Here is a 25,308-nt window from a genome sequence, read left to right as displayed (position 1 = left end):
AGATCAGTATGAGCCATGACACCATCGTTACAGCACTCTTTATGTAAATAAATACATTCTATTCATTACATTGATCAAATTAAGACTAAATTTACTATTATCGAGAACATTTTGGAACAGGTCCAGAGCTTCACCTTATTAAAAAATGATCAAATGATTGGCAATGGCAAACTTATAGTGGGATAAAACGTGAAGGGAGAAACTGACTAAACAATAGGTTTTGTAAGAAAAATAACAGAAGAAACAATAGGAGAAGCAGAAAAAATTAAAATAATGGTTCTGCATGCGTAAATCTCGTTGCGTGAGCTCGGAAGCAGACATTGCACGAAGTCTCAAATCCGGAACTGCTTTCGCCGTTTCTAATTAGTAAGATAAGCGGACTAAGTGCGCTAAGTTTGCAGTCTGCACGCAGGGTGGCCAACCTCTGGGCCCAAACCTGCTGACCTCTAACTCCGTGAAAAGTGAATAACGTTACGTAATGACGGGGAAAAACAACCTAACTGTACGGTATCTGCCACACGCACGAGCCTGTCTCAACGTTTGCTGGGGAAAGTGTCCAATGCTTCAGTCAATAGTGGGCGTGACTTCATACGACTTTCTCGGGCAGGTGAAACTGCAATCATCGTATCAATCGCGAGATTTGACACTGATATCGTGAAATTGTCTGGTCTACTGTCACGCACTATTTTTGTCCGCATTCTGCCAGTAATGTTGGTACGAATAATTTCCATTTTCTGAAGGCTTACGCGGACGACCTTTGAAATTCGGAAATGATCACGTTTTATGTACCTAGAGTAATGAAACCTAACTCTTCAGACTTATACATCGAGAAATAAGTGAATCTGTAAAGCCTTTTTCCAAAATTAAAACCAATAGTTTTAATCCTAAAATACGTACGAGAAGGGAGGAGAGCAAAGTACAAAACATATTCAACTTAAGAATATTTTATATGTATACTATTACTGTAACAAATACAACATTAGGCTGCTAAGAATATGAGTGATGTAATCATATGTATGCTAATATTTTGCTAACATATTTTAAGGACTTATTTTAATTAACGAAAGTAATCTTTTGCTGTGAGAATATGCGTATAGTATACAGAAATAAACTTTTGCTAGAATATTTTTAAGACATATTAAATTTTAAAGAAACTTTTCATAAGAAAGTTAAAACCAAGTACAGATATTCTTAATCTAAACAATAATAGCTTTGGATATCTTAACAAGTAATTGAGAATAGCAATGAATTCGTTTTAGGTATTCACTAAACATCTCAAATCATTTCAATCTGAAAATCAATTAGGATAATACGAGATAAAAATACTTTTTTTAGAAATTTCGCGTTTTATACGAAAATATTGCTCAAGACACTTTTATTTTGTGGTGCACCCAAGATTGTTTTCCCGGGTGATATAGAATACCCCCCCCCGTTCTAAAGTTCACCTCCGGAAAAATTGTTCTTAAAAATACCATCTCAAAACATTATTTCTACGTAACTTAATGACGCGGTTCAAGATTTCTCAGATCATGGTAATAAGACTTAACGAAGTCATCATAACCAAATTTGCATATTATGACCAAATTCTCAAACGTTATCCAAGCAATAAGTTGAGTAAAATTCCCTATGCAAAATATAAAAAATATACTAAAACATATTATAAACTATAACAATGTTGTATTACATTAAAGTATAAATTGATTTAAATGAACCCAAATCACAAAAATGCACAAGTACAGAAGAAGGGCCTTTTAAGCTTTACAGGTATTTAGTATTCAACATTTAAGAGCTATAGAATAAAGATTGATAGCCATTATTTTTGTTTGGCGTCAAACTTTATCGTTTAAGTATTGTCAGTTATAAAAAAAATCCACAATATAACACGTAGTATGCCATTATTTACATTATTCTATACTTTTGAATGCATTTAAAATGAAAAACCCCAAGGGAAAGCACTTTTAACTTATAAATATACAAAATTATAAAATAATGTAGATATTTCACTATGAGTTTCCCATACATCAACACATAACTGGAGTCTAGATTTAAAATTTGTTTAACCCTTTTAAGCGCCATATGAGGGCTACAGCTCAAGTAGTTCGGCTAGATCGCTTAAATATGTTGACAATACTTTTCGACATTGAGAATGTAAATTGTTTGCTTAACTGTTTAAAATTGGCAAAAAGGACATTTAAAAAAAACCGCCAATAATGAAATAACAATACAATTATATCGTTAGAGAATGGAATTAATAGTGTTCATTTGTAATAAAACAATTTTTGCGTGTCCGTTGCTGTACTGAGACGCAATCTAAGTGAGTTCTTTCTGGTTAGTGCCATAACAGTTTCATAACAAGTTCACTCTCACATTATTTAGACTCTTCCCAATCCGGTTATGGGTCATTTACGTGATGCGACTGCGACTGCCGCCGGCCCCAACTGGTTCTTCACTTCCCGGTGAAGATAAATAGTTAACACTGTACGAATTAGGAACCAACCGGTCCTGCGGTTACAATCTTGGTTTTAACTTTTCGGATCACACGTAGAGTTTACGTCACTCTTGGACGTCAACAACGGTTTTGGTTCTATTCGATTGTTCTCGAATCGAAACCATCGAATATGATTCGGTATCCTCATGTTCGCATTCCTATGGGATTCATATTAGTATAGATTACTAACTGTGGTTTTAAGTCACAGTTTTGTATGTTGAACTTTATTTTGTCTCATAAAATAAACAACTAGCTATAAGGAAGGTTAAGCGTTTTCTGTCCATTAAAGAAAAACTGCTTGTAATTTAATTAATGTAGCTAATTGTGGAAACATCTGTATTCGCGTAGTAGAATATAATGATGATTAATTAATTAAATTTGGATTCAAGACACTGATGAGGTAATTATTTTGATAGTTAAGTAATGATACTATGGACAGTATAATTCTGCGCAAAAAAGCGTGAATTATAATAATCCAATGATTTTAGCAGCCTATTATGGATATCCCACAAATAAATAATTATTTAAGTAGTTTTACAGTAGTAGTAGGAAATCTTTTCTTACTTAACTTATGCAATAAAATAATACATATGTTTTTGATAGTCTCGTTGTTGGAAATGACATTTTTACATAAGCCGTAGAGGTTGTGTTTTTCATACTTCTGACTGAATTTTTTCATATAAAATTACTGTGTTCGTCGAACACCTTGTAAATGACGAATGATGAAAAAAACGTGTTTATATTTTATTCACTCTTGAGTCAGGAACATCGATAACATTAAGTCAAGAGGTTTATCAGAAGTAGTCGCGCGAAATACACAGAATAATCGTATTAACAGACACAGTTGATGTGAAAAAATGTTCATCCACGTTTTTGCGAATAACATTTCACATCAACTACAGCTGATAACTGATCTTAATTGTGAAGTAGAAAATTATAAACAACCACACGAATGTGTATTGTATTTGTAGGAAGCAAACAATTAACTTTATAGCAATAAAAATCACAATATTAAATTAAAATATTGTTGTATCAGCTTTAAAATTGATTATTTATTAGCAATGTTTGGTATATTTGTGTGGTTAAGTTCGAACTGTTTATATTTTGCTTTTTTTCGATTTGAAACCTGAAGAACCATTTCAACTACTAGTTCACGAAATGTCGTTTTTATAATTTTGTATCATACAACGGTGGTAAATATTGAATAAATTTATCTTTTTATATCACATATATCGTCAATAAGTTTTAAACGAATAATTGAATATGTTTAAATAAAAAAAAAAAAAAAAAAAAAAAAAAAAAAAAAAAAAAAAAAAAAAAAACAATTACGAGCATACGTAAGCAAAATATGGTTTCGTGCCAGCATTATTACAGCATAACGATGTCGTAATAAAAAAAAATGTTCCATTAATTAACCAAGTGACTAGGGGCCTACGAAATTAGCAGACATGTACTACGGAAGTAGTTTTACCACAGTGGGTCAGGAGTGATGCACACGGTGGCTAGTTCCTTGAGAACATTCGCCGACTTCACGACCCGCTTGTCACATAACCGTATCACATTGTCACATAATCACATTGTTGATTGTTGAAGAGTCAGGTGGTCACACCATCTGCAAGAACACGGTCAAGCTCTGCATCTCTCTCAGCTCACAATAAAGAGTGGTATTCACTATTTATATGAATGCGCGGTTCCTTTCATTTAGGTCAAATGACTATACTTACTGACGTTTCTAATTCACCATCAAGAAATTTCTGATTGATAGTTAATTTTTTATGTAAATGAGAGTAAACAAAGGCAATGTGAACTTTCCTGAGAGAAACATAGAAGAACATAGTTTGCAGTGACTACGTATGTCTGTTTTCTATAGTTTTATAAATATTAGTTTGTTAGTCGATTTCTTGGACTTTTAATACTATTTTTGGAAAAGATTAACTTCTTTCTAGGAAGTCGTCCTGTGCCAATTAAAGCCAAGATCACAACATTCTCATCGCAAAGTTAAAGTCGTATGGTGTGGTGGATCCTCTCTTGTTATGGTTGAGAAGCTACCCTTTCTGGGAGATGGTCAACTGTAAGATTCGCAAATTGTGCCGATCCTTTTGAAGTCATCTCAGGGGTCCCCCAGGGCTCTCTTTTGGGACCTTACTTGCTTAACTTATTTATGAACATATTAGCGAGGTAATTGAAAGTGTTTCTGCTCTTCGCTGACAACATAAAGTTGTTTTAAAAGCTGAGTTATGTGGGAGAGGGCAATATTCTCTTGATAACATTTTAACTGGTGCGTTACTAATGGAATGCAGCTTAATACCTCAAAATGCATGTCCATATCCTTTCGTCGCAATGATTCCTACTTCCAGACTGACTATGTCATTGACAGCACTTGCATACGGCGTTGTGAAATGGTGAAGGATCTAGGGGTTTTGTTGAACGTTACTCATTCGGATTACGGCATGTATGCTGTAAGCAGTAGAGCAAGCCAACTCTTGGGTTTCTTGTGGCGTGGTGCTAGTGGTGGTCTGTCTGTCCACTCCATAGTCTTCTTTCTTCTTCAAGACGATTCTACGCCCCGATCTAGAGTATGCTACAGTGGCTTCGAGGTCATACTATCTTCATCATATTACCAGACTAGAAGGGGTTCAGAGAAGATTTGTGACGTTTGTTGAAACCAAGATGGGTTTTCGGTACCTGATCGTCCCTGTTAGCGATAAAATGAATTTTCTTAATCTCATTCCTTTGGAACGACGGTTTGATCTTGCTCTACTAGCCAAAATTGGCTTCAGGATTCCAGGACCCACCAGGCCCACTAAACTATTTGCTCAAAACTACAGGACGAATTACCTGAAAGGTGGACCCATCGCTAAATGACATAGGCTTGGTGATTGTGTTCTAGATGAAGCGGACTTCTTCCAGGATAAATTACAAATATTTGAGATGAAGGTCATACATAGCTTGTCTCTCTTATATGCCCCTCTATGTTGCAGGTCTGTTGGCCTTGTTATCTTTATCCATTTAAATTAGCTGTCTCTATAATTATTATGGATTGTATATCACTGTTATCACATTTTTAATTGTTAGTGTTATATTTCAAATTATTTTTGTCTTAATTGTTATGACCATTGTACCTATTGTTAACTACTTGTTATATTGGCATTGCCGCAGGAAATAAAAAAAAATACTGCAGGGAAAAGTTTTTGCTCTATTGACTAAGCCATTTGTACAGTCATTCATTGTGCTAATTCATAAAGAATCGGCATTCTGATTCACTAAAACACCATTTTTCATTGTGAAGGTGGAGAAAGCAGAACCCGGAAAAGGAAATAGTCTATGGTTTGGCAACAAATATAATTTAACAACCATTCTCGGCTTCTGCCAAGCAAAGGAAATAATAAAACAACGTTACACTACGAGAAGTAGGTAAATGAGAGGTATAGAAGAACTGCTATTAAAATGTTCTCTAGTGCTTTGCTTCGTCAAAAAGTGAGGTTAGTTTTAATTTGGCGCGCTCCATGACCAATCGGCCAATCACATTGTTCCATCACAAGATGGATTGTGCATGGCATCAGAATAGTTCCGAGGGCGGGAGAGTTGCAATGGGCGCCGCTTGCATCACAGCATTGATCAACTTCTTGCGGTTGTACATTCGATTTACCTCCAATTGTTCTGTTCCTTTGCACTGTCTTGGAGAGCCGGGATTGCAGACTGACAGGAGATTACGGTTCTCAGTGACCGGAGTGACAGATTTAGATTATACAGTCAAAAATTGTCTTGCTGACTTCCGAACGATATCAGCCTAATGAACATTGGAGATGTTTCAAAATAAGTGGGATACACATATGGCATTTCAAAATTTTAAAATGGTAACCTCCTTTTATGAAAAGGAAAAAAGTATTTCAGAACTACATGTTTTGCCTAGCTTACAAATTCTGAATATTTTAATGTTAGGTTGATCTCTTTTTTTAGGGGAAAACTTTTCAACATCTTGGTAAAACCTCCAGCACACTATGCTGTAACTTAAGGTTTAATGTTAAATATTTTTATTACGTTTGGTTGATTACTGGCTATTTCGTAATGAAGTATAGTTTAATAAAATAATACGTATACTTTTCTATAAGGAAATTAAATTTTATATTAATAAAAAAATATGTCACTCCCTGAATATATAGCTCATGTACATAGGTACTGCAAATGTTTTCACACTTTTATATTCAGCCGGATTTATTTGGACCTGATTACATAATGTCTAAATGTCTAACTTTAAATTCCTGTAATTTAATGCAAAGGAATAAAAAAGTTGTCTTACTTATGTTTATTGAGGAAAGTTGTCTTAAGAACTACGAATTTGATAAAAAATAAATGTTTTAAACCAAACATCGATTGTACCGCCTTGAATGGGATTAATGGAAGGCAATATGTACAAATAATGACGAAATGGTTAAACATTTGTCGTATTTAGATGTTTAATGTGTATCAGGTGACGTCTTAGCTAATGTTTGCCGAGGTCATACAATATTTGAATTAAAGACACATACGTCTCCGTGGGGTTTCACAGCACCTAATCTTACAGTACCTAGTCTCACAGTAACTAAAACTCAACCGTCTAATAAGGTCGATTCTCATAGCACCTAATGTCATAGTCTCATTGAAGTTACTAACTAGGATCAGGTCTACAGAATGCGCTAGTGCCGCGATATGTCCCGCCAACATTAGTTCAAAAATTTGGCCATCGATGGCGTTTTGAACAGTTTCCCAGTGAGACTTCTGGTTCTTTCTTATCTGTGATTTAAATTCTCAATTATTTCAGAAAGTGAAGTTTAACGGCTCTGTCTTCTGAGGAAATGGACAGTGTCAAATAAGAAGAAAAAAAGACTAGGATACTTTTGTATAGAAAGGATTTGATAGCTTCCATGTTCCTTATCAAATTTGTGTCTAGTAAAAGTTCAAGCATTTCAGGAACAAAAACTTATTTCCTTGTAGCATATCTTAGTTTTTATTACAAATAGGCTGGAGGCAGAACAGTGACCTTTCTTGGAAACTTTTCTACTATAGATATATCAAAACAAGTCTTTGTACTCTTCATTTACAAAAGAAACATTTTACTAGGTTTGTTACTCAGTAATTTGTGGTAGTTTCGATATATTAATGACAAAAAAACAAAAAACAACAACAACAAAAAACACGTGTGGATTTGCATTGTCTAGTTACGTTTGAGTTATTCTAATGAATTGTATTCATTAATGAATCCCAAATGAAGGCCATACTTGGAACCACTCGAAAATCTTAGACAGGATTAAGGTACTCATAATGAATGACAGGAGAGCGATTGTGACTAAATAGGCCCAACAATAAGTTCGTACACTTAGGCATGTAGGCAGTGCCTATAATAAGAGGGTTGACCCAATTCGTAGCAACGCGACTCTGAGTGTCATCATGCCCTCAACCATCGCGTCATCCTGTACCGTGAGAAATCGCTGATGGCTATTTCTAAGCTCTCGATAAGTTGAGTGATAGGGTGAGTTTCTGTTTCATCATTTCTTTCTTTCATCTGACATTTATCAGAAACCAGTAGCGGTTGACCTTATTTCTCTTTGAAAATCACAATATCAATAGAGCTTTTGAAATCATTTGCTTTAACAATACGCAACTGATTAGATGCCTCCACAATAGATGATCTCGATTACCTTTTCAATATTCTTTGACTCAACTTTATATAAAATCGATGATGACATTAAATAGGTAATATCTGAATTACAAAGCTATTGCGATTCTTATCGACGAGTAATATATCGATATTTGTTACAAATACTCGTATGTTTTTTCTTTGAGGCAGACACTTCGGAATTGTCCACTACGAAATTCACTGACTTATTTTTCTACGCGTTAAATGTATATAGTCTCTCTTGGGATTGAACTCTTGATTGTTACCAGAGATTGTCTTATAGTCGAGTACCAGTATCGAATCCTACAAAATAAGACAACTGTGTAACTTTTTATATAATACTGTCTGAATCTTATCTCGTTTTTATTGAGCCACGCGTTGTAAGGACTCGATTTTGTTTTCTCTTATCAGTGTTTGTCTCTCACTGAGACGCATGTCGTTCTTTAAACACCTTAGTTTGACGAAGCATATTGTCTCTTGATGCGGTTTTACAGAATCGTTTAGATTTTGCTCTGTCTCAGGCTAATTTGCTATTGTGCAATAAGCATTAGTACTCTGCATCTACAGTTTAAAGTAGGGTCGATAGTATTAAATATGTACTTGTAATCAAGATTGCCGAATTTAAGCGATGCCATTAACTCAGATGGATTAAAAATCTGTTTATCTGTCCACAAGATATGTTGATTATTTGAAGGTAGAATATCCAGATTAAGTATTCTTTTATTGTGTTTTCATCATCGGAAGGCTGCGGGTGATTGATCGTATCTCAGAAAATCGACTCAAAAGGAGTTGTCATTAAAATTTTAACTTCATAGACCGTTCAAAACAGCGGCCACGTAAAGTTTTTAAAAGTCATCCATCCAGACTCTTGATCTTTTACTGAGAAAATGAGCGAACTTCTAATACTGATAGGTGTTTGTCTAGTGAAAGGAAATTGCACAAGACTCATCATGGACTTTTACTAATCTAAGAAAAGTGATGCATTGGCGCTGATCACCAGTGATTATCACTCAACAGGAGTGTGGTCTATGAGTTGTTTAAAACAACTGACTAAGAGCTTTCCTCTTCGTATCCAGCCGAGCATCTGTCTTCCGGACAGAGTTTCCCAACAGCCCGTTATCGTGGCCGTTGCATCTTCGCCGATGCACTCCGCCGTTTTGCCCAGTGACGGCACATCCTCCGCGGTCGACACCAGAACGACCTGTTTAGCGGTTGGCCAATCCTTGTTAACCTGGCCGCCTCTTGCGCCACTCACCCACCACGGCTCTAACGTGGTTAGCTGATATGCTCACACCTCGCCGTGCGGATACGACTTCCGGTCTCCGACCCGAGCCTAATGATCCAGTTTGCCAACAGCTCGGTCACTTCGCCATCGGGTAATTTCGACTGCGAAATTCGGCCCGTATCAAACTTGTCGTCACGAACGTGGCACTGTGGAGTAATAACGTCTGCTACCAGTTAACGGGTTGAAGGTTGTTAATCCAGTATAGAAAATTAGCGACCAATTTCTTCCACCACTCGAAATATAAACTATTTCAAATCCGAAAAAAGTGCTATGTTAGTCTCATTCTGCCTGTCTTCATTGACCATAGACCTTCATGAAGATCTCGTGAATAAATTAGAAAAAAAGAGAACATAATATAAATACTAATTCAGTTGCATTATTTGTAAGCTGTAGCATAATTAAGATTGAACAGAGCTTAATATACTAACTAATTAACTAATGACCTTAGCTCCAGTTCCCCTTACTCTTAGTGCAACGTCTGAAATTTGACGCAGACACATACTTGACTCCTGGAATCTGGAGTCATATTCGTCTGATGATATCCAAAAAGTCGGCGACGAAAAAGCTCAAGATGTCGAAACGATTAAATAAGTTCATTTTGAGCTTCTTCTTCACCGACCTTTTTTTGGATCTCTTCAGACGAACATTATTCCAGATTTCAGGAGTCAAGTCTGCAACAGCGACAGATCCCAGACGCTGCACTAAAAATGTGAACTAGAGCTTAACTCAACATTCAGATATTGGTGTGGATCGATAGGTCTAGTCTACTGCGGAAGATTACTGTTGGAGTATGGAGTCCGTGTATTCTCATTGCCTCATCATGTGCACAATTGAGTGTTGAGTGATGTGACAACGTCTGTGACAACATCAGCTTTCGGGCTGCACTAAGGGAAAAGTGAACTGGAGCTGAATTCAACATTCACATTGATTCAACTCTTTCCACCATAGCTCATGGACTATGGTGAAACTAACGACTGTTATGATAAAAAAGCAGTGAAGGGTCTGAACTATGTGGTGACACACCAGGAGGGTTGACTTCTCGCTGGTTTATACCTACTAGAAGAATATATACTGGGTACTACAAAAACCAATGTGTCATTTGAATTTGGACAACCCAATGGATTTCCAGACACTTAAATAAACGTAATGACGAGATATTGTAGTAAAAAGGGTTGACCAAAAAGTCTAGTTTACTGCAGAGGACGCTTGTTGGTGGGTAAAAAACCCTTTATGTTAAAGGCTTGTGAAGTCCTAAAAATGAGGGAGTAGTGTATTCTGCAGGATTTTCTTGTCCACTTTGACTTGAAAAATCTAGAACAGATCTAGATTCATCATCCCGTTCTTCCAAGATGATATGACTGAGACAGTGTCCGTTATCCCTCCTAATATGATCTCAACAAGAATTAACCCCTACTCAAATCATACCCATTCTAAATATCCCGTCAATCTGGAAGCGAAGCAAAGGTAGGCAATTAGGGATTCTCTCATATTCTTGTCCTAAGATAAAATACACAATGCAGTCTCTCCACTCTTCAGTTTCATTGTACAAACAGTATTAGTGTTCAAATATAAATTTTAACAATAAAAACAGTTAAACATGTTTTTTCATAACGATTTTGTTTTTAGAGTAGTCCACGTCGTCATTATATATTCAATTTTCCAAGCCTGGATAACATGGTCCACCTACCTAACAAAATGACGATGAAGTTGTCTGCGTAGAGTTGTCCCGCAGTCTTGAACTAATATGATGGCAGAATCGAAGTTTCTTTTCTGATATCCTTAATCTGAAAAAATAAAGTATTGTTACTTTCTATGGTTCTTTCAATTCTCTTATTTACTTAATAAAAATAACATTCCATCCATTTTATATAAAATCTGTTATACAATGAATCATGGGCACTTCATGTTTTTATATAATTAGATGGATAGATCATTCTTAAGACCAGCGTGAGGTTATTTTTAGGACAAGCAGATTATGGTTTCCTATTTCTCATCTTTGAAACTAAATATAAAAAATAACTAATTTTATACTTTTTCTCAAAATAAAGATGTAGAAGTAACTTTGAATTATTTAGCTGAGCAAAAATGAATTAATATAATGATATATCTATGTATACGATATTCAATATGAAAATAATAAAACATTGTAGTTTGTTTTTAATTTATAATTTTAAAATAAGGTCTATAGGAATGTACGAGTATTACTCTTAAAGGTAGGTTGAATACATTTGTTGTCGGATAATATCACTTTTTTGACCGAGATGATATGTGATAGAATAGCCTCGAGTGCCTGTTGTAAAACTCTATATCAGCTGTGAAAATATGGTTATAAAACATCTTTCAGGTTTTTTCGTCAAATTCAAAAGAGCGCCATGATGAGATGACATCGTTTTTCAGATTAGTATAAATTGAAGTGTGCTTTTCTAAATTAAGTATAATATTAAGTATAATTAAGTATAATTTAAGAATAATATTATCAGGTTCAGTGACCAGAGGCACGAAATAAATGGGGCGATCCAGTTCGCAACTATTAGCGAGTGAGGTTGAATGGCCTGCCCGTGAGACCGAGAGTGAGTCATCTGTTTTAATCACACAAAACACACACACACACACACACACACACACACACACACACACACACACACACACACACGCACACTCAACTCTGACTAACTCGGACATGGACGGCTGCAACTACGTTTTCTGCCTTTGTTAATTGCTTAATTGTAGTTTTTTACAATTGGTTTTTAGAGTTTCATTTGAAAACAATTATCTTGAATTCCATAAATCTACATATTGAATCCTGTTACCGCTTTTAGATTTATAATAATATAGCATCTTCAGACACTCTGTTCATCGCAGGTATTAAATCCTAAACAATATTATTTATCTTCTAATATTTTTAATGAAAGTTTAGGAAAGTCTAATAGAAAACGAAAGCCAATTAGTAATGCATTGAGACACGTCTTTTGCCTGAAATGATAAAGTATCTCCTCTAAGAAAGAAATTGATGAGCCACACTAGTTTCAAATGAAGCTCTAAATGGGTTAAAATATGAAGGGATAATTCATTTTCAGATAATATTTTCTTTCTTAGAAGTGTTTATATGGTTGCATGACGGTGGTATAACTAGGGCGGGAGCTGCTAGTGTCTGAGAACTATGAGGGTTTGGGGCTCTCAAAGGCCGTGAACTCCCAGAGGACCCTAGATGAGAGACCTATAAGAAGCCGAAAACATATTTCGAAATCTCCTACAGATTGGCAGCTGCTAGAGGTCAGGAGGTCCTAGAAGCCGAGGGCGTCTAGAGCCTGAGTGCTCTTAGAGTGTAAGAGCTCATAAAAATAGGGAGCTGCCAGAAGCCGGAAGTTCGGAAAAAAGCCGTGAGGTCCCAAAGGCCAAGGGCTCCTAGAAGCTGTAACCTCTCAGAGGCCAGAAATATATTTCAAATTATCCTACAGACTAATAGCTGTGAGAGGTCAGGCGATCCTACAGCCTGAGATCTCCCAAAGTAGGGAGCTGCCAGAGGCCGGAAATTCGGAAATAAGCCTTGAGGTGCCAGATGCCAAGGGCTCCTAGAAGCTGAGACCTCTCAGAGGCCGGGAATATATTTCGAATTCTCATAAAAACTGGTAGCTGTCAGAGGTCAGGAGCTCCTAGAGCCTAAGAGCTCCTAAAATAGGGAGCCGACGGAGATCGGAAGTTCTTAGATACCAAGAGCTTAGAGTGTTTCAGAGTCAATATAATGTAGATTGTTATGGTTTTTAAAACAACCAGGTGGTTCAGTCATGCAAGTTTCAATGCTCTAGATAAGAACTTCAACGGACATCATCTTGTGGCTTTTGAGCCAAAAGATATGTTCTGTATGAAAACAATTCGAAGCATCCTCTATAAATTGTATATCACTTTTACTACTAATACAGCTATAGAATACTGTTAATATTTCACATTGTGTTTTAGAATTAGCATTATTTTTACTCATCCTTAAAGGCTTAATGTTTAAAAAGTGCTATTTCGATCGTTAAGGACGTGTAGTTAATCCATACAATATTTACTCGTTTGTTTGCTTTAGCGGTTGTTAATATTACGTTTCTCTATTGCGACTGTAATTGTGTCAATAATGACTAACTTACAACCTTTTGTTTGAACATACAACCACTGCAATGTTGCATTAAGTTTCAAACAACGGGGCTTTAAGTAAGGAGATTGTTTCCTCTACCATATAATCCAACTAAAAGTATCCTTTAATGACTACGTTGTATATATTATTTGAGAAGGGAGCACAAGGTCAGTCGGTTATACAACCGTTGCAGGGGTTTGCGAGAGAACGGAGGAAATGGGTGGACAAAAAGTGCCGCGCAGGGTCGATGGAAGCCGTAGGGCGAAAGGAGTGGTGAGGTAAGGTACAAATTATAGCGATAAAACGGTAGTTATTATAGTAAAATTTAAATTACCGTTGCCAGACTCGTTAAAGCTACACTCAGAAAAGCTTCCACAAAAGGCATAAAGAAGTTTTTGTTCTATGTTACGGAATTCAAGGACAACCACTAGCAGCTCATTGTGTATATTTTAAAATGTACAATCAGAGAAAAGTGGTATGTTATATTGTATCATCCATGCATCCTTAGTTTGTATAGTTTAAACACAGCTTATTGCTTTAGTTTTCTTCGTACAATCATTCATTTAATTTCATTTCAAAAAGATTTTATTTCACAGTATTTACAAATTTTACAAGACAAAATCATCACACAATATAAAACCATCGATCTTGAAATATTAACAAACTTAAAAATAATTAAATAATAATAAAATTTTCAAACAAACTAAATGTAAACTTAACAATAAAAAAAGAACTTACAACAAAAACAAAACTCAATAATTGTGAAATAAAATAGAACATCCAATAGGCAAAAGCCCGATGAAGGATGCACATCAAAAAACAAAACTCAAAGAAGGATTGAACAGCTACATAAATAATATATTAATAAGAAAACCATACAAAATCTATAAAACAATTCATGGACGTAAAAATGAAAAAAGATTAATTATAACTATAAAAGGTGATAAAAACGAACTAAAATGTACACATTGTTTATTATTTCGTTCAAAAATTCTCAGAAAGCACTCGCAATCATCCAACGAAGATAAAAACATTTTTAAACTTTTTAAAAAAAAACGATTTAATGGTGCTAAATGATCTAATTTAACGGAAATAATATTAAACAATCTTGGAGCATTAAAAGGAAAAAAGAATGTTTGAAAACAGTTAGATTAGGCTTTGGAACCGGAACAAGCAAACTTCTGAAATTATATCTAATATTACGTGTGAGGGCCAGGTTTGAGCTTCTTATGAAAAATAGTTTTAATACCTTATATATGTAAAGAATCATAAATCTATTAACCTCGTAGTTAATTAGGTATACTTAGCTGTTAATGTCAAAATATTTATTAATAAAAATACTAGAAAATTGTTATAGTATTATGTTGTTGTTGTGTAGTAGTGTTGTATAAATGGTAAAATAAATAAACGTTATCATTTCCTGAGATTCCAATCGTGGTAATGTTAATATTTATTGATTTCATTGCGCTTCCGACATCTTTCAAGTCGGATTCTTGAAAGTTCAAAAATTACGCTTAGGAAAATTAGAAGTCAAGGGTTTAAAGGTCAAAAGTGTACATAAGGCGAGAAAGGAGATAAAGACAATATGTCTCGTAAATCTGGATTTCGTGGTTCGGAATCCTGGGGTTTCCTAGGCTGGATAATACTGGAAGCACTGTCTGGGATAATCACCCGGATTGCAATCCAAGGTAGTTAAGTTATTTCGTGGATCACTGGCACCTGTTATGTCGATTCTGTAACCGACAATACAACCCACATTTCGGATAACTTATTGACGTGCTTCCCGTGTCAGGTAATCTAATCGCACTTACTACCTGTGAGGAAAATTGTTTTGATAGAACCAAAAATATTAACTAGCGAGGTAATTACACAAATATTAAGTAACAAGCACTAATCTAATTTGAAATAAACACTTACAAGTCTAAAATATTAATAAAACCATTTCAACAATATATTTACTTGAGTAAAAATTTAGAATATTCCAAGAAAATACTAACCAACCCATATTTAATAATCCGTGAATAATTCTTCTAGCTAGAAAGCTAGAAATACTGGAAATGACTTCACTATTTGTTATTGATACCGAAACTAATTACAGTCCAATAAAAAAGCTATTAGCTATATTTGTACTTATTTTCCATTTTTATAATCTATGAGTCCCATTGATAGCTTACCTATTAGGAATAACCATTGAATTCTAAAGCAGTTTTGATACTATATAGAGATGAAACGTTATCAACACTTGGAATAAATCTCAACCAAGAAAAATATTAGCCTACTTACCGGACAAAAAAGTTCGGTTGTAAGAAAACTTACCTATCCGAGGAGAAAGTTACTACCCAAAAGGAGAGAATGCACCAAACTGAGAGAATATACGAGTACTCTAATTCAAGAGGAGCGTATATAAAATATTAAAGATGTCTACTGACATGTCGTTTGTGACTGATTGCGAAATTGAGGTAGTGAGAACAACCTCATATCAATTTAATTTAAAATTTCCGTCATTGCAGTACATTCTATTACGGAGATATTATGTCCTGAAGAAGTCAATTGTTATCATCAAAATGTGCGATTCAAAAAAGGTAAAATGACATGATGAACATTTTCCACTCAGGAATTGCACTAGAGCGGAATTCAGATAGCGTTTTTTATATTTGTCGTCAGGACCAAAATACTAGTGTAAGTTCTCATTTGGTTAAAGACTGTAAAGTATTGTACAGTAACAGTAGTTGAAGTCAGCTGTTGTAGACAACAATGAATATTACAACTTTTAATTTTTCTTTATTTAACATTGCTAGCAAAATAAATAGAGAAATATAGTCGTGTATTTGTATTTACATACATGGTGAAAAAGATAGTCATGAGAAGGGAATATTGGAAAAGGAATTGCAACCCACACTACTGACCTCTTTTAATCTAATCAAAATCTGGTATTTTAAAGAATTACTGGATTCACCGTAGACTCAGCAAGTCTGATGGCCTTCTTGTTCTCTCTGCTTAAAATTCGCCTATCAAAGTAATGATTCACTTCAACATCATAGAAGGCTCAACCTGGTGAATAACTTTGATCAATCAAACTAGTTGACCTTCTCCATAACCTTTGACCTGAGAGGTAACGGGTCAGATTCTCAGGGAGTTCAACAATAATTTTCAAACGTGTTTGGGTCGTTTTCTTTCAAATAAAATTTAAGTATGGTCAGTTAAAAATGCCACTGAGGTTGAGTGAACTTGTTAAAAAAATATATGTACACTGGTAGAGTAGCTTACGGCAAAAACACGATGTTACGAAAAATTAACAAAACTGAAACTACTCTGATCGAACTATAATCCAGCGAGTTTTACAAGTAAAGTAAATGTTTAAAAATTCATAAAAGTGTACTGTCTACAAAATGACAACTCGACAATTTTAATTTTAAAATCATAAATGGAAGTTCATTACAATAATTTTGTGTCTATAAATGAAATATTTTTCCTGTTTCTATACATCAAATTCTAAGATTATGGAATTGGTTTACACTAAATTAGGCTGAAAATAAAAAAAAATATACTTTCCACAGAGGTGCTGCCATCCATTGCATTCATTTCCAGTACGTTTAGCTTAAACCTCAACACTACTTATAAGAGAGAGGCTCATTATTTGGCTACGTCCATATTATTGGACCACCCCACTAGCGTATTGTTCAGCCCGTTAAACGTAGGAATTTAACTCGCCATTTGAGTGCCAATACCACTCAGACCGTAGCCTATTTTGTGGACCCTACAAAGAGCACATTTGAACGGGAGATAATGCTATCGAAGAAGCGAAACATTTACTGTTCCGGATTTCACGAATTCCGTTCTTCTCGAAAAGGGGCAAATCATCAAGAAAGAACGCCGATAATTGGACGTCCAAAGAAGCCCGGCAAGTACGGCGGGAAAGCAATAAGCCGGCCGTCGCGTTGCAGTGAATTAAGTGGCGAAACCGCAATTGTCGATAACTGCCCGGGTAAAACTAAATCGTCCGAGGCGGAGGCGGAAGAGCCGGCCACATTGTAGCGGGTAATTTGTATTCTGCGACAGGCCTCTTCCGTTAGAGCGGTCGCTAGCGACCGGCGGCGTCTGTAGCGGGCTGGGGCTGCGGTACGCGCTGTCCTCTCTTGGGCTCTGGAACTGCGGTCTTCCGCTACTTTCTCGACAAAACGTCGTGATTGTACAAGTAGACGCTGCAGGCAGGACCACTACTGAGTCGCTGACAGACAGTTCTACCGATGATGTTCTTTAATGTAAAAAAAAAAAAAAAAACATGGATTGCACTATGATTATTATACACCATGTACTCCAGGAGCCCAGATCCAATTTGCATTGTTCAAATGCACAAACGTATTTTTCTTAAACATTATTTGAGCAATTTCACCTAAGAAAGAAACCGAACGTTAGAAACTTCAGTTTTGGTGGAGGTCGGAATAAAATAGCACCAAAAGGGTTAAATATATGAAATTGTAAATTTTCAAACAAAATTTCCCTAACCTCGAACCAAAACCAAACATCTCACATAAATCACAAATCACCGTCAGCTTTGCACATACAGACTCTTACAGTGTTGATTATAAATCCATTTATCTAACTGTCCGATGGTGACATAACTGTTATTTATGTGCATGAGGAACAATTTTAAGTGTATCAAGAAGGAAAATATAATCTGAGAAAAATATTACTGTTTAAAATGTTTAACCCTTTCAATACCCTCAAATTTCGACCTCCACCAAAATTAGCGCGGCTGACGATCAATTTCCTTCTCATAAAAAAATCCTCTATCGATTTCAAGAAAATCAGGTCGCGTGCTTATACAGAGCAAATTGGCTATTGGCTTCTAGACCACATTTAAAGTCAATATGCATGTCGCAAAGGAATCAGCTGTAAAAACTCACATTTCTTGAATAGGCAGATTTGTTTGGAATACCTAAAGTTGTATGATTATAACAGAATAAACAATACAAAAGATTAATTTTTTGGGCATAAACGTTAAGAGAAAATATTTAATTTTTATTAAAGACCATGGTAATTAAAAAAAATATTATTGTTATATATTAAAATTAAATTAAACAACGGTTGTTTCTTTTCTCAATATTTGCTATAAATTTAATAATGATGCAATATAATTCTTTAAATAACGTATCCTTAGCCCTTAGACATTTCAAAAAATTTTTGAAAACCAATAAGTATGTACAACTTATAACACTTATTTGTTTTTATTTGTGCTATGTACAGGTGTTGAACGTTATTTTAAGTTGTATTAAGTACAAATGTGTGTTAAATAAAGTGCTGTATTAAGTTGTTTTAAGTGTTGGGTCGTATTAAACACTTTTGGAGGCTACACTGTTAAAAAGTACCTCCTGGGGTCTCACTAAAGCCGCGGTCAGACTAGGCTGTTTAGCAGCCGCTACTAACCAGCCGCTGGTAATATTGCCAGCAAGCAGCCTAGTCTGACCCAGGACCAGCGGCTGGTGAATGCCAGCTAGCTAGTGTTTACTAGCCACAATCGGAAGTTGAACATGTTTAACTTTTTAGCGCTGCCTACCCTCCGCTGGCAGTCACGTGATCTCCTCGCTGGCGCCAGCCAGCCAATGTGAATCCCTAGTAGCTTACAAGCGGCTGGTGAATTAACACGTGTCTAGTTAGCAAACAGTGTTGGTTTCGTTAACTACTACTGTAACCTTTACAAACTGCTGTAAAACCTCTTAAATGCCGCTCAACACGTCTGGAACGAACACTGAAATTGAGTTATGAGGAACTCTAAACAGGTAGACCAAAGACTTGTAACTGTCTCCAGTTGCTAGATAACGTAAAGTTGTTTCTAGTTGTGTTTTACTTGGAACAGCCTGACGGAATTTGGTGTCTTTTTTCTGGATAGGCGGAGTGACTAACTATAATAGCTCTTTAAATTTAGAAACTAACATTCTTAAAATGTTTGTATAATATGACGGATCTTCCAATCCTAGTTCCTTAAAAAGTCTTGCTGATGCCCCCAGATCGCTTCTTCTTAATATCCAGGATCTTAACCCACCATCGCCTTTTCTTCCGTTTCAACATCTGGTCACACAACTCTTTAACTCCAATATTTAAACACACGTCTCAGAACTTCACGACTCACACCAATAGATGACATGGTGCACACAACACATTATACACAATGTTTTCAAGTCATCAACAGCAAGTGTACTAGCGGCTAGTCCTAAATTAATGTGAACCCTTCAGATCCGCTGGCTGATGGCGATATTTACCGGCGGCTGGTTAGTAGCGGCTGCTAAACAGCCTAGTCTGACTGCGGCTTATGGTTACTTAGTAGGACCAGTCAACAGAAGTTATTAGTTGTTGCGCCTAGTTCTGGCTGCCATATAGAGCTTGGAACAGGTATTCTAGTTCTACGTGTGCCGTTCCCAATTTATAGAGACATAACGAGGAGCCTGATTTATGAACATAGCAAGCGTCTGATATATGGACGCAACAAGGTGTCTGATTTATCAGCTGTGCAAATTGGCTAAGCCCTCAGAGACCGTAAAAACTGACGGCCCGCCTTATCACTAGGTCTAATCAGACCAATACCTAAGCTGTTCGGAATCTATATATCGTTACTTTGAGGCCTAGTTACAAATCGTAGTTTCCCAGGTCGATTCGTTTACATCATTTCATTTCTTGAATGCGTTTCTACTTAGTAAACTTACTTCGAATTAAGTCATATTATCCTTCTAGTACCTGAACAGGAGATCTTGGTTTGGTGTAATAATCATCTTAGTCGACATGGTAGGAATACTCTACAGGCAGATGGGGGTTAACACTAGTCTAAACAATTGTATAGAAACTTTAGTAAAGAAAAACTAAAACCTTAAGGAATCGCGACATATGAGTTCTTTATCTGCCTATTGAGCGAACCAGTTAGGAGGTGATCCGGTAAAGTAATATGATCTTATGTGCATTGGTATGGTCCGAATTTGAAAAAGGGGATTATCAGGAGCTTATATGTTCAATAATTAGAAATCCCCCTGCCAAAAATCCATAATTCTGAGTTATACCAGTTTTAATTACCTCTCTGACAGCTATAATGTGGATAAAACCCCATTTCCCCTTCGTCATTACTTATAGCCCTGTGTAAGATCCCTTAGGGAGAGGTTGTAACTCTAACACCCTTTTGGGTAAGCAATTGGTTATGAGGTTTTGTCTCATTATTTTCAATTTAAAAAATGTTTTTATACACTACACACACACACTACACACACAGTATATATATATATATATCGTAATAATATATATATATATATATATATATATATATATATATATATATTTAAATAAAATAAGGTACTGTTAAATAAATTTTCAAGCTTAATATTATTGCATTCTCTGATTCAAGGACATCCGCAACGTCTGATCTTACTGGTCGGTTCGTTTAGAAAAGTACTCAATTTGTATAGGAAAGTTTATGAAATGGGATGATGTAAAGGAACTTCAGCCTTCTGGTCGTTTGGAAATTATTAAATGATCGTTTCGATGATTAATCGTTCTTATGAGCCTGAACAGCGTAATCACACTGAGTCTATATTATTTCGCCTCTCGAAGAGGACTGAATCAGATCGTTTAAATTATGTTAATTTTACTTCCATTGGACATAAAATGTACAAAGATACAAGACATCAGACTGCGTACTGCTGAAATTGATGATGCAGCAAGAGGTTCGCACGTATCAAGATAAAAAGAGTGCCGAAGAACGGATCGAGGTGGATGGGTGGGGCGGAGACCCACATAGTGTCACGGCCGCACGGGCACCAAGCCAATCTCTGAATCATGGTGACCAGTGGACAGGGACAGTCAGTGTAGAAACCGTATTGGTATAGATATACGTTCTATTATCCTGCCGGAAACATGGTACGCATGTTCTGGCTTGAAACGTGTAAATTGGAAATCACAGACATAATTCTAAAATAGTTTATGGTATGTTAATTAAAGCGCTCTGTATGAAATATGTACTTGCAGAGAAGAAATTGTAAGGTACATTATTACAAATTTGTTTCTTTACAACTTATATCTATATTATTAGAGATCTGCCCTTTCAATCCTAAGACAAAATCTAAGATCTTGGTGTGTTTGATTCTATACTTCAAGTCCAAGTATTAGAAACGTGGTTAATGGAGATCGATTAGATATTCTAAAGATAGCTAGATATCCATTTGCCTCTTTCGATTGACATGGTCATTATAATCTAAGGCGAATAAGCCTACATTGGTTAGGAAACTCTATAAAGGGACATTAATAGGTTTTGGGAGGCTGCATTCAAATACTATGCGGTTCGGAATCTAAATTTAACTCAGGGGTATTTAACAATGATTGACAACTATTTCAAAGCATCATTCAGCCTTAACCAGACTACTACAGAGAGCATCTACAGTGCATCTACTTCTCTAAATAAATTAGCCAGTGATTTGCGTACATTTAAGGCAATTACCATAGCCAAATTACATAGAAACAACCGTGTGTGTAAATTACAACACATGGTGAAAAAATCATATGGGAAGGGAATATTGGAAAATGAATTGCTAATACCATTGACGTATTTTAACCTCATCAAAATCTGGTATTTGAACATTACTGGATCTAATAAGGAACTTTCAACTTTATAATAAGATAAGATTTCACTGTGTAAGTGTGGTTGACTTCTTTGTAAAAACTCAGTATCTTTTCTATCCATCTTGATGCTGATAAAATATTTAGTTGTTAATACAATCTATTAAAAACTGTTCTTCATAATTCACTAAACACCACCTAATTTTCTTTTAGCGTATTAAAAATAACTGGTGAGTTATGGAGTTACCCTTTGCACTATACTGCCTATGTTTCAATATAATTGCACGTTTTGTAGAATATATAATCTTTAATCTTTGACGTGACTGCTCATACTCTATGTATTACTAAAAGATAAATTACATAGTCTTACTGCATTTTGAAGGGACAATTCACTTGCTTTTTTGAATTTGATACATATTAATTTTAAAGTAACAGAGAGAATAAAAAATTCGCATACTAGCAGTTAACATGTTCGATTTGTCAAATTCAATTTAATACACACGAGATTTAATAATACTTTAAATAATAATACTAAAATCACGTATATTTTCAAACCTTTCTTTGCATACATAGAAGAATAAACTTCTAGTTAGAAAATCACTGTCCAAGAGTACTGATTTTAACATTGTATTGCGATCAATGGTTAATTTGAGAACCCAACAAGTCCATGAAATTGCAATATTTAATGTAAACACACAATACTAATGCTATTGAAATAATGAATACAACCATAACATAAGGTTTGATGAATCATTATAGATCATTCTAACATTGTGAACTCTGATAATAAACAGACGACAAGATTAAGAAATGTAAAATTAGAAAGTAATTTATTAATTAATTTATTCATTAACATTATCACAATGAACCTTAAAACCTGAACGTTGTTAAAAATGGTGCAACAAAGCATTCGATTTATTCTTCAGTTTATTTAAATTGGCTACTGTATTAGAACAAGAAAACAGTTTTACTTAAACCGAGTAGTTTTTCGGATTTTTATGTTCTTTTGTTAGTTAACAATGTGCCAACATGAGAGGCCTAGAACCGATATATTCATTCAGAGTTTAAAGAAATTCTAGAACTGTGTTCAATCTTAATTGGAGTCATCGAAAGGGAATGAGATGGCGTGAAAGTAGTGCAGTTGACGAAGAAGAATTGCCCTAAAGGTCTAGCCACAGACCGCAGCTGAAGACATGGATTGTGGTCGACCAGGCATTCACCTTGTGGCGAAGTCTTCGGCCTTCAGTATCATTTATTTTATTTGCTCAGTTTTTATCTGACTGAGTCTCTTCTGGCTTTGCAAAGTTATACAACTTGGTTGATTACTTGTAAGTGGAGAGTTATTAGTCTACTTCAAGGCTACTGCGTTGTAATGTATTCCACTAAATACCATCCTTTGAGCATTTACTGGAATTACAAATCTTTCCTTCAGAAATTAAGGTTATTTGTGAAGACAGTGATTTAATTCTAATCAGTGATTCAAGGATATCCAGTAACTTTTGCGGTAACCTAAATAACACTAAACTCAAATGAAAGGAAAAAGTGAATTTTTGCGAATTTTTCAACCATAGATTATTTGTATTTTGTCAATATAAAGTGTACTTTTATTCCGTTAAATATTCTGGATTTTCTAAAACCATATTTATCAAATGAACGAGAAAAAAGTGGATACTTCTAATAAACAATACGATGGAAATAAAACACTTTTGACGATTTACAAAAAAAAAAAATACATAGTAGTAGTGAGAAGGTAGAACGTTTATAGTACGGATTTTTAGGTTTTATAGAAGTTCTGATTCCAGTATTTTGTCGAGTATTCAGTTTGGTATAGACAATGTAAATTCGATCAAATTCTATAGGTATAAAAGAAGAATCCTTGATTTAAAAAAATAGGAAATTAAAATGAAAAAAGTGAAAATATGACCTGATATATTCACGAGATCTTTCCAAATGTGGAGTTAATAAAAACGAAATTATTCGTTTAACGTCCAGCTATGATCACAGGTGGAAGACCACATAAGCAATAGATAGATTGTCTGCGTGATCGCAACAGAATCAATATCACCATACTACTACACCACTGCATTAAAAGTAAAATGTTACTGAAAACTGGAAAGGGTACTTTTAATGGTTTTATTCACGCGGGCACAATTTGTACAATAATTAATAGGTGACCTTAAAAGCCGGTAATATCTATCCGTTAACTGTAATAACTATTTGAGTGAGCATTTTACATAATTTTAACTGTTCGAATTGAACTGAACCGTGTTCTTCTATTAAGCCCATAAGTGGCCTGAGTGGACGTGTCGAGTGTGGGAGACTACAACGGTCGTAATTACTGATTGCTCTCCAAGGGTATCTGTCCCACCTAATTATTGTGAAACGACCTCGACTTTACGGTACTCCATGAGAAAAAAACTATGTCTAACTTCAAATATGTGACACCCATATGGCGTAGAATTATGGAAGATTTTAAATTAAAAACATATAAACTCTTCATTTTTTAAAATTTATTATTAAATGAAAACTTGAACATTTCTGTACTTTAACGTTTGGATATTTAAAAGGTATTGGATGCGTATTATATCATTACGGTGCGTATATATATATATATATATTATATATATATATATATATATATATATATATATACGGTGAAAGATTTCGGCCGGATTTCAGCTCACTATATAAAAAGAGGTCTTCCTGAAATTCTGGTAAGGTAGATCAAGAGGCGAATTCAATAGCTTCTTCTGGATTGTGATCTTATAAATTGAATAAAACAGGTTCTAGAACTGGAGAAAACTTTGAGAAAACCAGTGTCATATGCAAAACTGAAGTGAAAAACATTTTTTATCTTTGGGCAGCAATAACTTTGTTATTTCACTAAGAAACTGATCAAATATTGTAATAAAACTTCTAAAAAATTTTATTTTGAGCAAAATGTTTTGTAAAATAGTTGTTATATTATAAAATTGTTATAACATATTTAAAACAGCTGATGCCTATCAAAAGACAAAATTTTGAGCAAAATGTTTTGTAAAATAGTTGGTATATTACAAAATTGTTATAACGTATTTAAACCAGCTGATGACTGTCAAAAGACAAAATGTTTGCTTCTTCCGGCTACCTTAAAGAGGTCGTGCTCGCTTATGAATTGACGGATTTCG

At 35.1% G+C, this 25,308-nt stretch overlaps 1 protein-coding gene across 1 annotated transcript in view; it reads right to left on the bottom strand.

Moving 5' to 3' along the window:
* LOC124367750 overlaps positions 1–25,308 on the bottom strand; it is a 74,560-nt gene that overhangs the window by 12,253 nt on the left and 36,999 nt on the right. Inside the window, exon 2 of the mRNA XM_046824834.1 lies at positions 11,117–11,213. The gene's annotated coding sequence lies outside the window, so the exon portion shown is untranslated. The remainder of the gene's footprint in view (positions 1–11,116; positions 11,214–25,308) is intronic.

Source organism: Homalodisca vitripennis, chromosome 8, assembly GCF_021130785.1.
Source record: "Homalodisca vitripennis isolate AUS2020 chromosome 8, UT_GWSS_2.1, whole genome shotgun sequence".
Classification (NCBI taxonomy): Eukaryota; Metazoa; Arthropoda; class Insecta; order Hemiptera; family Cicadellidae; genus Homalodisca; species Homalodisca vitripennis.
The sequence above is the reverse complement of the archived record's forward strand: the minus strand, read 5'-3'. Positions and strand labels throughout refer to the sequence as shown.